General features: G+C 40.0%; 1 protein-coding gene across 10 annotated transcripts in view; it reads right to left on the minus strand.

Moving 5' to 3' along the window:
• Nucleotides 1–16,058, minus strand: part of RHBDD1 (rhomboid domain containing 1) — a 100,570-nt gene that overhangs the window by 59,988 nt on the left and 24,524 nt on the right. The gene's annotated exons all lie outside the window — the stretch shown is intronic.

Consider the following 16,058-nt stretch of genomic DNA (forward strand, 5'->3'; position numbering starts at 1 on the left):
GCTTTCCTTGGGATGACGTAAGATGGGAGCTGCTGGTCAACTCTGTCACCACGTGCAGAGCTTTCCTGAGAATAACGCTGTCGGGGGCAGACTCCAGGACGGGCCCTGGTGCCCCAATTCCTCCTATTCACACCTTCCTAATCCTTTCCCCCGAGCATAGGTGAGACCTGTGACCAGCTTCTAACCACTAGAATACAGCACGCCACTCCCATGGTTACGTTTCATAAGACTGTAATTTCTGTCTTCCCCGCTGGCTTTAATGAAGGAGGCTGCCTTGTCATGTTGAATCTCTACAGAAAGAGTCAAGTGGCAAGGATGGCCTCTGGCCGACAGCTGACAGCAAGGTCCTCACTCCGACAACCCACCAGAAACTAAGTTCTTTCAAAACCCATAGGCTTGGCAGCAGAGCCTCCCCCAGCCAAGCCTCAAGGTGGGACCTCGGCCCTGCCTGACACTGGTTCATCTTTGTCGAGAAAGCCTGAAGCCAACGACCCGGATCAGCGGTGCCCAGCCTCCTGACCCGCAAACACCGCGAGACCGAAAATGCGTGTTGTTTAAAGCCACCACGGCTGTTATAGCAACAGATGACTTAATACAGAAGCCAACACAGGAAAACCGGTTGGGCCAAGAAGTGGAACTCGTCACATTGGAAGTTCCTGAAAGCCTGAAATGCAGCACTGGAAATTCTAACGAAGCAGGCCTTTTCTTTGATTAGATAAGTTTAAGCCGGGCTTCTTTAAACTGTAACCAAAAGAATCTTGATTAAGTTGTCCAAAGATGACAGAAGCAATGTAGAACCAACAGATCTCAAAGTCTGAAAGAGGATTCTGCTGTACGCTATTTCAGCTCCCATGCAGGCTAAGACTCCAGGTGGGAGTCTAGTAAGAGAAAGACTGAAGGAATATTGATCCAGTTACCATGGTGACGGAATATTAACCCGGGTGTTCCAGTCACTGAGTTCATTCCCTGAACCTACAACCATGCAGTAGATACAGCTCTGTTCCTCAAGAGTGGGAGATAATAAAAATAATATTGTAAGAATTAAGAGAAAATACATATAAAGAAAGGCATTCCACATAATGTCTGACGCATTGTAGGTGTTAACCACAATGTGAGTCAAAATCCAAATAGCTCACTTTTTTTAAAACTGGCACTCGATAAACGTGTTGAGAGAGGGACAGTTCAGTAATGAATCTGTCCCCAGGGCTCCCCGACTGATGACTACATCTTCTGCCCGCCTTTGCTCAGCCTCTGCACATCTGGGAAAGTAGTTAGGATGGGCCATCTGCAAATCAGGACCATGAGAATAAAACTCCGAAAGTATATAATCGTTCATGTAACATAATCTACATACATAATGGATCACGTTTTGACCCATAAAACATGTCCAAATAATGAAATGATCGACTCCGATTGCATTCCTCAATGAAAAGTTACAAAAAACGGCATGTGCCTTCTTCAACTCCAGTGAAAGATTTGTTTCGCCACGTGGTTTTAATCTATTTCCTCATCCAATCCTCGTTTTATTGTAAACCTTTCACAGGTGAACCTTAAGGAAACTCAACTGAAACTAAGATGCAAAAAAACCTATGAAATCCAGACCAAAAGGGGACCTTGAGCCGTCAGTAAAAACAAAGACCTCCGAGGAGGATCTTGGAAGAATACGGAGGCGTGACGAACACCTCTGTCCTTAGCCGGGCAGTCCAACTCCACCCAGGTGGGGAGCAGCGGCTCTGATGAGTCTTTCCAGAAGGAATACACAGAGAGAGTCAGCTCTACAGTATTTGAAATACCATTAGAAACAATGTGCGGTATTTGAAATACCATTAGAAACCATGTGCGTTAAACAGGGTGTAATCAGCATGCTTGAGACACTTGACAGCAATCATGTGCAATGCTCTCAGACGGATACCGGAGTGGAATTTATGAATTTTAAATGAACTTTTACCCTTTCTCAAGGAAAAATCTTCAAAATCGCTGCTACGACGCAAACAAGCTTTCCACTCAAGTGTTTCAAGACACTTGTGTTCGCCCTTCCTGCATCTGTCTGCAAGTACGACCCTCCACGTTTTGTGGCTGTGACTTCAGTCATTTCTTGATTCCAGCAAACACGCCTTAAATCTTTTGCCATGAAAGTCACTGACTGCCTAATTCTGCGATTCTCAGCTTAGAGATTTGATCATTCTAGAACGTGACTACTGCCACTATTATTAGTTGTAAAATGCTGACTGAGGAAAATGAAACCTTACAGTCGATCATTGTAATAATGATGATGAAGAAAATATTTTTCTACCTTCAGAGAAACCATTATATATTGGCAGGAGGAAGAGCTGTATACAGTGCCATGCATTCCACTCAGCCTTTTCACATGAACAAGCTTTTCTCTGTCAAGTCCTTAAAAAAAAAGCAACTGGGAATAAGAAGAACAGGAGGAAAATGAGAGTCATGAGTAATGAGTCAATGAGAAATATTGGCAAGATTCATAAAAATCTAAGATCCTTACTTTTTCACTCCCAACTAGACTCCTGAACTAGGAAGGGGATTCTTACTGTTCCACGATGCTGCTCCCCAACTCGCTGGACGAATGCGCATGCTGAGGACGCTAACACTTACTCGAAGTGAACTACCTCCCATGCCCACTCTGTCCTCGCTTCTCATCCAGCAGCACCCGGGAGGGAAGAAAAGGAAAAAGAGGCTGTCACGAGTCAACCATCAAGTTAGATAAATCAGACAAGGCTTAATGTTAAAAACTTATTGCGCCATAAGTACACATGTAGTATCTATGTTGAAATGACTTTAAGGCAATTCTCTCAAAGGAAAATGCAAAAGAAAAAATTAGTAACAGCAAATTTCCATCAACACTACACAGGTTATTAGTAAAAAGACGGATCGGATAGTGTTCATTTTTAATTCATAGACTCTACTTGTATATTCAGTACAAAAGAGCATTGCGAGTTTATAAAGTCATTTTTCTGCCGCCTGCTTAGTACTGAATTATTTAAAACTCATTTGAAAAACACACATACACCTGACAGTTTTTTAAAATGCTGTTTGACAATGGCATTTTCAACATCTATAAAAATATGTGCTAGAAAAGCAGATTCTGTATGCACTGTCTTGCATTAGCAAGTCCCAGAGTATTTTTACCCACTGGGCGCGTCACACTTCACAAAACCACTTGAGAGGAAGAGGAGGAAATGTGACCCTTGTTCAGAGTTGAGATTATTAGATATATATCATCCAGTAAATTCATACCACCCACAAGAGTATAAAATTACCTGGTTCCTCGAGATCTGCACAGCGTCAGTTACACTGGGAGTTAGCCCCCGAAAGTTTCAGGATCCTAAGTCCTCCACGAACTGATGCTCTAACTGAAAGTTCTCTAGGTAAGAAATGGTCGAATAAACTACAACTTCTGATGCAAAAGTGATGCAGCAGTTGGAAAACATCCAAGAAACTCAAAAAGATTTTTTAAAAAACTATACAGTATTTGGATCACAAAGTTTCCACAATGTTTTCTTTTAAAAAGAAATTTGGTTTTACTAAATTAGCCCAAAGCGTTAATAAAACACCACACACACAGTTATATCTTAAAACAGAAAAATAAAAAAAGCTCCCCCCCAGCCACCAAATATACATCCTTCTGGAAGTTGATCTAGTTTCTTCCATATCTTTGCTATCAATTCCACCTTCTTTTAATCTTTCATTACTTTCGTAGGGTCTTAAATTGAGGGCTTAAGTTATTTCCTTTTAAATTTTCTTGCTGCATTACAAATAGCATTTAAGACTTTGTCATAACCCACAGGTTTGATATAGAATGTTTTCACATTCATTTCTAATGCGTTTTTTAAATTTCTTCTTAATCAAGGAGTTATTTAAATTTCTAAGTGATTATGATTATTGGGATTTTTTGTTTGTTTGTTTCCTTTGGCTCAGATTGTTTTTTAAAGTCTTTATTATTATTTTGTGATCAATAAATATAGCCTATAAAATCTTCACAGTTTTAGAAGCAGTTGGAGCCTAGTACACATTCCCTGTTTGTCTCATGTCGGGACATGTGGCCTCTATGGGCACAGGAGCCACACTGGTTGGCTCCGAGGGGTGCTGCCCTGTACTGGCCTAGATCTAGTATGCCTTTTCATGTCTTCTGCATGGTCAAATTTCTCGTTTGACTCCCGGACTTTGCCTTTAGGTTCTGCACTCAGATTCTGGACCTGACTTTTTCCTTGAACCTGACTTTTTCCTTATGATTCCCTCTAGACTTCTGGACTTGGGTCAATAATCAGCTATTTACACTATGACTATCATCTTTAGTCGGGCTAACCCAAACTCTGGCTTTATTCAACAAAAGTTTGTGAATAAACTTCTTGAGTAACTATGATGTGCCAAGTACTATAACAGACACTGAAGATAAGCAGCGAACAGGAAATATAGGTGATATATCCCAGAACTTGGGGAAAACAAGTATATAGTTGTGAAAATATGGTACTATATACTTGTATTTTAATAATCCAATTTTTCTACTGTAAATAATGCATGCTCACTATAGAGAATTTGGCCAAAAAACTTTTTAAAGGATAAATAATTCTGTAACTTTAAATTAACCGAGCACTAATAACATTTTTACATGTTTCTCTCTATTGGCCTTTGAGTGACTGTGATCACTTTGGGAAAAAAAATTCAAATCAGATTATACATAATACTTTTTATTGTATTTTCTACTCTTATATTAAGGATTTTCTAATTCCATTAAAATAATTTCTGAAAACAGCAGGTTAATGGTTGTATAATACTCCATTCACCATGCTTTGTTGAATCATTTACCTACTATTAGATATTTAAGTGGTTTCCAATTTTCCAATGCTTCATGACAATAAATATACTTATGCCAATTTTTTTTTCTGTATTTCTGGCTATTTATAATTTGGATGGGTTCCTAGAAAGGTCATTATTGAATTGAAGGGGAAAAAGTTTTTACACTGATTTACACTGCCTGATTTTTTTCCCGTACATCATTCATTGGCGGACTTTGTCCATTTGCCTATTTGGATTTTTCTTACGGTTATTATTGTTCATCACAAAGATGTAATCCTCTTTTTCCTATTTCTAAATTTTTTGCCTTTTGATTTATATCTGGATCTGGAAAAAAGATTTTATTGTTTTTGCCTTCATTTGAGATTGTGTTCATTCTTTTTAATGCTTAGAAATGTCTTCCCAACTCGAACGGAAAAATTTTCCTCACGTTCTTGGACATTTTTCAGATGTTTTGTTTAAGTCTTATAAACACAATCTATAAAAAATACAAACCTGTTTTGGAGTTTTTATACTGAGGTAAAGCTCTAACTTTACTTTCTTCCAAATGATTAAAAAATTCAAGTACCATTTACAAATAACCCAGTTTTACCTACTGATTTTTGATATTATCTTTATTATGCCATGGCCTCTTTATTTATTATTGTTGCAGCCTGTTTTATCCAAAAACAAATGTAGGGGAAAAAATACATATATTTTAGAACCAAGGAACTATGATGATATAAATACCAAAAGAGGTATATATTGCGAGAAATAAAATGTGTTACTTATTTGACCTGAGTGCTTTGAACAACTACAAAATGAAAATGCTCTCCCCTTGAATTCAGAGGGAGCAATGTCCACCTAAAGAGAAACAAATTAGAATCAAATTATTTTATCTCTCATACAAGCTAATAAGAAGCCAACTTTAAACGAAGGGACATTGAGCAGTCTGCAGCCTGTTCTCAGCTGGTTATCAGAGAATAATTGATGTGCTAATGATTTCAAATCATAGCAGTGACTGCATTTTGCATAATTTGAACCAAACCTGAATGTAAATGGAAAACAGTCCTCTGCCCTATTTAACTCCCATGACTTTTAACTAAAAATCACTTAATACTACAGAAGAGGAAGGAGAAAATAAGCAAATATAAAGAACTTTCTTTTTAAAAACCATTCCTCCTTATATTGAAATGGAAAGATTAAGTAAATAACATTAAAAATCTCTAGAGATGTGATTTATCATCTTATTAGTTGAGAGTGAATATTTAAGTGCACAACATTTATCTCCAATAGTGTCTCTTAGAGAAAAAAAAAAAAATCCAAACAGGCCGAACTGCATATTCTAAATACTCCAACAGGAAATAAATGTGCTTTATAGGATTCATTATTTTTTAATGAAAAAAACATTTTTAAAAAAATCAAGTCAAAATCACTACATTTGGTAATTAACTTTGGAGATTAAAAACACCCCTCTTCTGTAAAACCCATTACACAGAGCTCTTCAATTTAATAAGATGCACTTATTGATATCATCTTTTAACCAGGACGTATGACTTTTCTCCAATTACAAAAAATATATATACCCTTTTAAAATACCATTCGGTCATCATTACTTGAGACATCCGCTACAGTAAACCCCAGTCTTGTGCCTGTCACCAAGTCACCAGACCTGACCCTTAGCAAGCCCGGTTGCTTAAGGACAGATGAGGCAGCATCCACACTACCCCAATTACATCACAGCACGACGGCCAATTAGTTCCAACCCAGGTAGGGAACCTTCTTCCTGACAACTCGTGTTACACTGAAAAGATTGCTGCTTCCTTATTTCTACCTGCTGCTCTTCTCAGTAATTCTGAGCCGGCCAATGGGGTTAAGGCAGGATCTAAAGAAGGTCTGACTAATTAAAAGGCAGCAGGAGTCCTCCGTGCTGGTGCACTCTGGTTGGGATGGACATTTCTCACACTCACCTCTGTGTATGACACATACGTTTTAAAATGGAACCGCGGCAGGACTATCCAATTACCGAAGACCATATGGGTCCATACACCTAAATTAAAACTAGCTTAGAAAGCATGCTACGTGGCTAACTGAACACTGCTTCTGAATCACATGAGGACAATGACAAATGAAAAAAAGTAATGTTCATAGATGTAGATGTTTAAGTGATATTTTATAACTCCCTGTTTAGAATAAAACCAACTCTAACAGCCAAGAGGAGCTGCTGTGGGCTCAACTGTGTCTCTTCCTAAATTCACATGTTGAAGCCCTACCCTCCAGTGCGATGGCGTTTGGAGATGGCGTGAGACACCTAGATTTCGATGACGTCATGTGGGCAGGGCTGTGGTGATGGCATTAGTGCCATTATACAAAGAGACATCAGAGAGCAAGACTGCTCTCCTCCTCTGTTTCCTCTCCTGCCACGCGAGAACACTGTGAGAATGCCACAAACCAGGAAGAGTTCTCACCAGAAACTGACCCAGGCTGGCACCTTGACCCTGGACTTCCTTCCAGCCTCTAGAACTGGAAGAAAATGAACTTCTGTTGTTGAGGCCACTCGGTTTGTGGTATTTTGTGAAGGAAGCCCAAGCTAAGACAGAACTCGAAGGAAGAATGAAGACTAAATGTTATGTAGTATCCAGATGAGACCCTGCGACAGAAAAATTAGGTGAAAACTAGGGAAATCTGAATAAAGTGTGGCTTTTAGTTAATAATAATCTGTCAGCATTGGCTAATCAGTTATAACAAATGTACCACACTAACGTTAAGATAAAAATTAGGCCAGGCTGGGCACTGCGGGTTACTTGGCAGCTTTCTGTATATCTTCGCAATTCTTCTGCAAATCTAAAGCTATTCTAAGAAACAATGTATGTAAAATACGCACATAAATAAAACCTACATCTTCGATCTTTCTGCAAAACAACCCATCATATAGAGTGTAAAAGTCTTTCTGTTAGGTATAGTTTAGAATAAATTATTAACAGCAGCAAGAAAAGAAATTCCCCCATGAGCACTGTCTAAGTTATTATGTAGAGAACATGAGATTACACACTATGTATTTACAGTCCTTTTGTCCACATGACTGAACAAGAAGAAAATCTTGGAATTTAAGATTACCATCATCAACACCAAACAAGCATAGCTTCTGGAAAATACATAGAGGATACAGACAGACAAATGACACACGAGGAAATACAACTTACTAAAAAAAAAAAAAAAAAGCTATGCCATTTCCCTATATTAAAAAATTGTAAGTAATAGTGATAAAATAATTTTTGTTACATATAATTTTTTTTTTAAATGTAAGAGAATATTCCAACTGGCCAGGAAGCGAGGACGTGGGCACTGTCATATGCTGTTGGGACACTACAGATGGCAAGTTAGTAACATGTATAAAGAGCCATGAAAATCGTTCAAACTCTTAATCCATGATTCCATGTCTGAGAATTCATTCCAAGGACATAGTCAGACCCAGGAGCCAAGACTTGCAAATAACGTTCTGATAGATGTCCTCACTTGTAATGTGAATGATGAGGCAGTGAAATTAGTATACAAAATTAGGTATGCAAAAATCAGTGAATGAGAGAAAAAATTAAAGGAAGCAAAACAGGTGTCATTACGCAGCCATTAAAACTGAGGCTTTTGAAGAACTGTGCTTATAACAAGTGAAAGTGTAGAAAACAGAACTATGCATGAAGGTAGGGTGTGCAACACAACGCTAATAGTTTTCTCCAGGCAGGAGACATGGGCTATTTGTCTTCTTCATCACACGTTTATACATTTTCAACTTTGTGACAGTGAATACATCATTCTCTCAATTAGGAGCTGAGAATTTAGGTTATACTCTCATTTAGCTACTGCTTTATTTTCACTTTATGTATGTCTTTTAAGCATTTTTGAAAAAAAAAATTATACTAAATCTCTTAGAAGAGATCACTGAAGAAAACAGTAGTCAGATAAAATTGTCTTTTCTATTCTCAACGCGTCTTCCATGCAGCTCAAAGCTCTTCCTGCGGTCAGGGCCTGCTCACCTCGTCCAGCTGTCCAAGACAGTGCTGGGTAGTCTCTCTTTCCACAGCTGTGGACTCCGGAGACAGAGGGATGATTTACATACACACCTCCCGTTCCCTCAAAGACTTCCAATTCTAGTGGGAGGGGAAGTTCCCTGCCTCCAAATTTCTCATCTTCATCTCGTAAAATCTAACTCCAGAGAATCATTGCTTTGGTTAAATATTGCTCTCACCTTGAGTTCTGTTCAACTGGAAGCCTTCCTGGAAGACAGACAAATTAACTAATTCTTTTATAAGACTCATATAACCTAGCCTCATGGGACCCTATAAAGAAAGGAGAGAGGAAATGTCTAAACTGATATCCAAGGAATGCAAAGGAAAAATTCCCCCTACTTCACAAAATCTGCTCAAGACAGTCTTGGAATGCTGATTTAAACTTAAGTTTTTGAACAGGCTGTAAAAACATGTTTCTATGATATAGGACAAAGGGTATCAATTCTATATACACTCGCCATCGCAGCTTATTAGAAACATGCAACTATCTCAGTGGATGAAAAGAAAAAAGATGTGACTGTGAAATATAGACGGAAAACCAATGCTTGTAAACCAAACCCATCATGCACCTCTGCCCGCCTCTTTAGCTATGTGACAAAAGGGGAAAGATGCACGAAGCACTTCAGCTGTACCTTGAAGTAAAATGCTCATCTCCAGGAAAAATACTAGTGTTTTGAGCTGTGAGATAAACTAGCCACTGTTTGCAGGAACCATTCTCCACCATGTCAAAAAATAAATACAAAAAACTGACATATTATGCTTAAATAAATGGAAAATGGCACAAATTTTCTCAAAAACAAACAAAGCGAGCCTTCAAAATAAACAACCGACAGTATATTGTCAGTGATAAAATCTGAGCTTTCAAGTGAAAATCAGAATTTGGAAAATTTCTATCAACTACCATGAGTCTGACAGCTTCCTAATACTCTATGACATTGCTTGATGAGATTGGTAGAGATATTAACAAATGCGATATTTTGATATTGCATAATTAAGTTTGTCATTATTTATAAGGTCCATATACTCAGTGAATCAGTATTTCCAAATGACCAATACATGATACTAGAAAACCATATATGTGTAAAAGTTCCATTCAAAGTTTGAGACAGAACAATGGGTTTTTAATATAACAGAGTTCAGAAGGGTTAGTGGATGTGGTTTCAGATTCCACTTTTGCACGAACCTTTAGGAAACTACCACTTGATGAGTTTTGGTGTAGTACAAAGAACATCAGCAATTATTTGAAATGGCTATTAAAACACTCCCTCCTACCCTTTCCAAGGACACATCTGTGAGAGGCCAAGCTGTCTTTCACCAAAATATGTTTCAACAGATTAACCAGAGAAGCAAAAATGGGAGTCAGCTATTTTTTTCCTACTAAGCCAGATGTCAAAGAGTTTTACAAAAACATTATTGCTATTCATCTTTCTCTTTTTTTGGTGTGAAAAACACTCCCAAAGGCCCAGGCAACATGGCTGGTGTTTTGGTATTTCACCATCTTCTACCCGCCTTTGATGGTATGGCAGGCTGAAGGAATGTGACCCCCAAACGATATCCACATCCTCACATCTGGAACCGGGGAATGGTACCGTTCACAGCAAGGGTTTTGCAGGTGTAATGAGATGGGGCAATTATGCTGGATTAGCAGGATAAGCCCTAAATGCTATCACAAGTGTCTTTTGGAGAGAGAGGCAGAGGAAGATTTGACACCGAGAGGAGAGAAGGCAACATGACCTTGGAGGCCTTGGAGTGATGCGGCCGCAGCCAGGGAATGCTGGCGGCCGCCAGAGCTGGAAGAGGCGAGGAACAGAGGTCTACCCCCAGAGCTTCCAGAGGGAGCTTCCAGAGGGAGCACAATCCTGTCAGCACCCCGACTTCAGCCCAGTGATCCTGATGTTAGATTTTTAGCTTCCAAAACCACAGGAGAACAAATTTCAGTTGTTTTAAACCTCCAAATTTGTTACATCTGCAGTGAGAAACTAATATGGATGCTATCGATTATCTGCCTTTAACACAGATGGTTCCTGACATCTATGGAGGACTCTGGAATAACCTCGCTGTCTCCATCTCTACCCTACTTCCCACGACCACCCTGGGTGATCTCACTGCCCATGTAGAAAACCCACCCAACCCCTAAAGCTCACAACCCCTTAACCTCCACGACCTCGAACACCTTCTCTCCTATCATTCCAAAGCTTCACAGCACCACCAACACGCTCCACACCACGTCATCGGTTAAAACGAACTCAGATGTCCTGCTTCTGATACCAGCTGCTATTCGCTCAGCTCTCTCGGTTTTCAGACTTGACGGAACCTCCACTCTTCATCCCTCCACCTGCCTACAACCCGTAGGCCTCTTCGGTTTCATTTCTTTCCCTTCCCCATAGCCATCGCTAGGACGATCCTCTCAACAGAACGCACAGGTGGATTTTCCCAGGAGCTCGTGAAGCATTAGGCGCCTCACCTGCCAGGGGCCCGTCCGAGCTGTGGCGGGGGTCCAAACGACATGTTCGCGCGGTCGTATGTTTCTGTAACACTGGTGAGAGCGAGCTATCTCCACCACCACCGGCTCACGCCGCCACGTCTTTCCACTGCGGCTTCCCCTCTATCACGCCTCCTCCCAGGTCAGGTGACGCCACCAGACTGACTGGCCACAGACATTTTTGGGGATTCAACTAAAGGGAAGCCGAATTGAAGATGCATTAAGTTTCAGCTCAGTGGGGCTTATTTATGTGGTTCTCAGTCATTTCAGTGCAGGGCGAAGTCACTTAGTCACTGCTGTGTAGAAAGAGTTTCCAGAAATACTCTTAATACCGACCGTGTGTCTTTAACAAGAATTCTAACAGGAAGCACAGGAGTGAAGTCCCGCAGCATTCTCAAGGGTCCTAACGGCATATATATATATATATATATATATATATATATATATATATGTATATATGTATGTATACACACACACACACATATACACACACACATATATATATGTATATATATGTGTGTGTGTGTGTATATGTATATATGGCCTTGTGCTGGAGTCAGAACCCAGAGTCTGGAAAATTCTTCCAATCACCAAGCATGTAAAACTGTAGGTGGAGGTCACATCCCATCAATATGTAGTTAAAACAGAAGAGCAACAGAAATTCTCTATCAGGAATACACGTGATAACATAGTACATTAAATTATATGCGCCATCCACTTCTCTTTCCTGAGAATCATGCAAAACAAACTTTAGCAGAATTCCTGTGTTTGCAGCTCTCAAACAAAAAATATTTTCACACCACATCAAAAGCTGTAAACAGAAGTAATGAATAAGTTCTTGGGTTTCTGGTAATTCAGTTAATGTAGAAGAGTGAACCATAAGTAATATTTCTTATTGACACAATGCAAAGTATTGATATCCTTGAAGAAAACATGAATCTTGTATTATGCCACTAAAGATCTTGATGACACTCAAATCAACTCAAAGAACAGTCAAGAAACGTGAAAAGAAAACCACACAAGAAAACTTTAAAAAGCCCTGAAATTTTACAGCTCATACGTAAAAGTAAACTTGATAGAGGTTTCCCCAAATATGACAACCATTCTAAAATTTTATATGATAAGTTCTGAAAGCTTGTCTAAATGTTCTATAATAAAAAATTGACTTTGACACGCTATGCTATTCTCTCTACAGAAACACAATTTCCAAATTATTGTTATGTGAAGAAGAAATCAAAGAGTATGAAGCAAAACCTGTGGGGGAAATATTAGAGACGCATGCCAGGAAGTTAATGTAATAATATTTATATATGTTTTGTAATGTTTCCAGTATTCATCAGCTCTTAAAAATCCATACATTGTTGAATTTCTTTTGCTCATTTAAAATTTTTACTTTTATTTCTAATTCTGTATTTCTTTCTTACAGAGGACCCACAAAATTGAATAAGCTCCAAGCCCCCAAAACTAAGATCTGCCCTTGACAGAACACTCGCCTTCCTCAATTCCTTGCCTTTGGCAATTAACCTCCAACCCTGGATTAACCTCATATAACAAATGGAATGATAGAATCAGAAAATCATCCTTCACAATTCACCATGAAATAACCAATTCAGACAAGGATCATGATGAATAGATACTAAACCATAAGGAAAAAGCTTACTGAGAACAAACTATCTGCATGATGTACAAATCCTACGCCATAGATTACTTGCCAATTACAAAGGGATAGACGTGCCCTTACAATAAAGACTACCTTAAGTGATTCAACTCAGAATTCCTAATAGAGGGACAATCTGGCACTATGGCCTTGTTAATGTAATGCAACATGCAATATACAGTATCACCCCTACGAAGTAGTCTTGACAAAAAAAAAAAAAAAATCCAGTTCGATCCTTTAAACCTAACTTCCAGTTTACAGAAATGCAGATGTCAAAGGATCAAGTTAAGTAACCTTACAAGGAAACAGGTAGACACATCTAGAACACGGAGCATTCTAGAAAAGACCTAACCACTTCAAAAAATACCTATGGCATTCATTTTCAGCATCCTGGAAAAATCAAAAGGTGGAATGACTGCCTTAGAGTAAAAGAGAACAAAGAAATATAATAATCAAATGCAATGTGTCAACCTTGACTCAATCCTGGTTCTACCTCATGCTTCCCCCACCCCAAAAAAAAAAAATTACAAAAGACATTTTGAAAACTTGGGATATTTGAATATGGACCAATTAATTACTAGACAACACTGGAGAACTGCAATTAATTTTGTTTGGTGCGACAGCAGTAATGTGGTTATGCACGTTCAGGAGATGCCAGGTGAAGTTTTTAGGGGTGAAGTTGGCATCATATTAACCACTTACTTTGAAAAGCTTCAGCAACCCATGTTTAAAATTGTTTGCAATTAAAAACCTGGAACAAGCAAAAAATATATTAAATCTATTTTCTTCTCATTTGATCAATCTAACCCTGCGGTTTTTAGTAGGGTCAGAGTAATTGCTCTCCTCAAACGTCAGCAGTGGGGCGGCACCCAAAGCTGAGTGTGTGACCTTCCAGAACTGCCATGTTTACTAACCAGTCGCCTAGAGTCCAGAGTCGGTCATGGCCTGCTTCGCTTGTGTTTAAGAGTAGCTCACAGGACTTTCAGACCACTGACAGTCACCCAGGATGGAAAAGTCAAGTAGGAAAACAAGAGATGGGAGGAGACAAATAAAAATAATGAGTTAAGGACTGTATCATTTATAAAGCACCTCCATATGGCTTACCTCTTTGACTCCTTAAAATCGACGTGAAACAGATTAGATAAGAAATATTCTCATTTTACAGATAAGGATAATCGAGGCTCAGAGAGGCCGTATGACTCACATGAGGTCCGACAGCTGGTACATGAGCCCAGTCCTCTCACAGTTGACCACAGTCTCCAGTGTGGTCACTGAGTGGTTCTCTTACTCTGGGTAACATTCATCTCCCTCTGAGCTTAGGTTTTCAGACTAGATAGCCTGAGGCTCATAGAGAAATTGCAGAGGTTCATAGTTTGGGCTAGAAAGTAACACTTGGCATCGGATCCCCACTCCTTCCGCCAGGTGGCCTCCTGAAGTAGCCCCTACACGTCCCTCCTGGGCTAACTCAGACACGGGGCACTTCTTCAGACACAGTCACCTACCAGGGTCCCAGGACATGCATGCAAGGCAAAGCGATCACTGAAACAAGGTCTACACAGGTACTGCGACAAGCAAAGGCACTGACAAAGACATGTGATTATTTCGCCATGCTGGTCAAGGCCACGCCGCTCCCAGTGCTCGATGGCTGGCTGTGTGGACACGCTGCCCTCCACCAAACTCCGTAACTAGGGGAAATTACTAATTCCATGGCTTTCATATAACACAGAGGTCCACCGAATGTTTGCGTGGCAGATTTTTTTCTTTCTCCCAAAGGGGCAGCTCATTAAGCCCGACGATAAAGCAGGCTTTGTTCTCAAGATGTCCAGTGTTTTCCCAGTGAAAATTCTAATTGACAACCCACCGGGGGAACAACAAGGCAGAGCAAAGAGAGCTCTGGCTTCTCCCATTCCTCCAGCTCCATCTCGAAGGAGCACGTGCTGCTCAGGTTTCCTGGGCCCGTGGTTAGCTCAGTCTTTCTTTGGACACATGCATAAGTAGATGCTTGGATATCAGAAGCTCCTTATTCAAAGCGGTCAGATCTTAACAACCGAAAGATTTATTCTTTCGAACTTCAAAGATAAGAAATTTCATTTAATTCTCAGGTCCTTACATGCAGAATAAGCATACTGCATGAAAATACAACCCGCGCCTTTTCCATGTAAGGGAGACCCTAAAAAATAAAATGCATGATGGGAGTCTTCAGAAATAGCTGCATGAGAATATTAAAGGCGCTGCTATTCAAAGGATTCATTACAGAATAAAAGTCCGAGGACCAAAGGGAGTGATTTTCATATGAATGTTGGGTGTTGCTGTCACATTCAAGAGTGTCTCATCTACATTGAGAAGCGAGTCACATCAAGCAAGTCAGGGAGCCATGAGTGACAAGGTATAGAGGAGGGCTGTTCGGTTAAGGGACAAATACATTACTGGACCCCTTTTCAAAGAAAACTTTGAAGATTTTGCTAGGCTTTCTTTGTGGAACTGTCACGAAATAACAATACAGTTGCAAATGAGCGGTGTTTGGTGGCCATGTCGCTGCCTTTTCCCGACCAGCTGGTAGTGGCTGCCCATGATGGGAAATTAGCATCTGAGAAGGACTCAAGGCTGCCGGGCCCAAGGAGAATATTGTCAAGTGATGGACAACACCCAACAGCCACGCAAACCAAAAGCAAAATAAAAACTCCTGTCTGAAAAAGCCAGCAGTGAGAAAATCACCTTTCCTTCTTTCTGAATCCCAATCCCCTTTCTTCAGTGTCCAGGTCCCCAGAGTAAAAATAAACAAACCGCGGGCTTCCAGTTGCCTCATACGGATTAAGATGAGTGAAGCCGGAGAAAGAGGTGGGAAAATAACACAATTCACCACCCTTTTTGTAAACAGGAAGCAGAAAAAGGAACCGAAGGGGAAAAGCACAGCACCCCAGGCAGAAGCACCTCCAGAAGTCAGGAGGTCCGGACCCTGCCTAACCAGTCCGGTGTCTACCAGGAGCTGTCTGATGAGTCTCTGAGCTTCTTGAGTTTCCTTGTCCTCATCTGTCAAAGATTCAAAAACATCAGTGGTTCTCAA

Source organism: Rousettus aegyptiacus, unplaced genomic scaffold (genome assembly GCF_014176215.1).
Source record: "Rousettus aegyptiacus isolate mRouAeg1 unplaced genomic scaffold, mRouAeg1.p scaffold_m13_p_2, whole genome shotgun sequence".
NCBI lineage: Eukaryota > Metazoa > Chordata > Mammalia > Chiroptera > Pteropodidae > Rousettus > Rousettus aegyptiacus.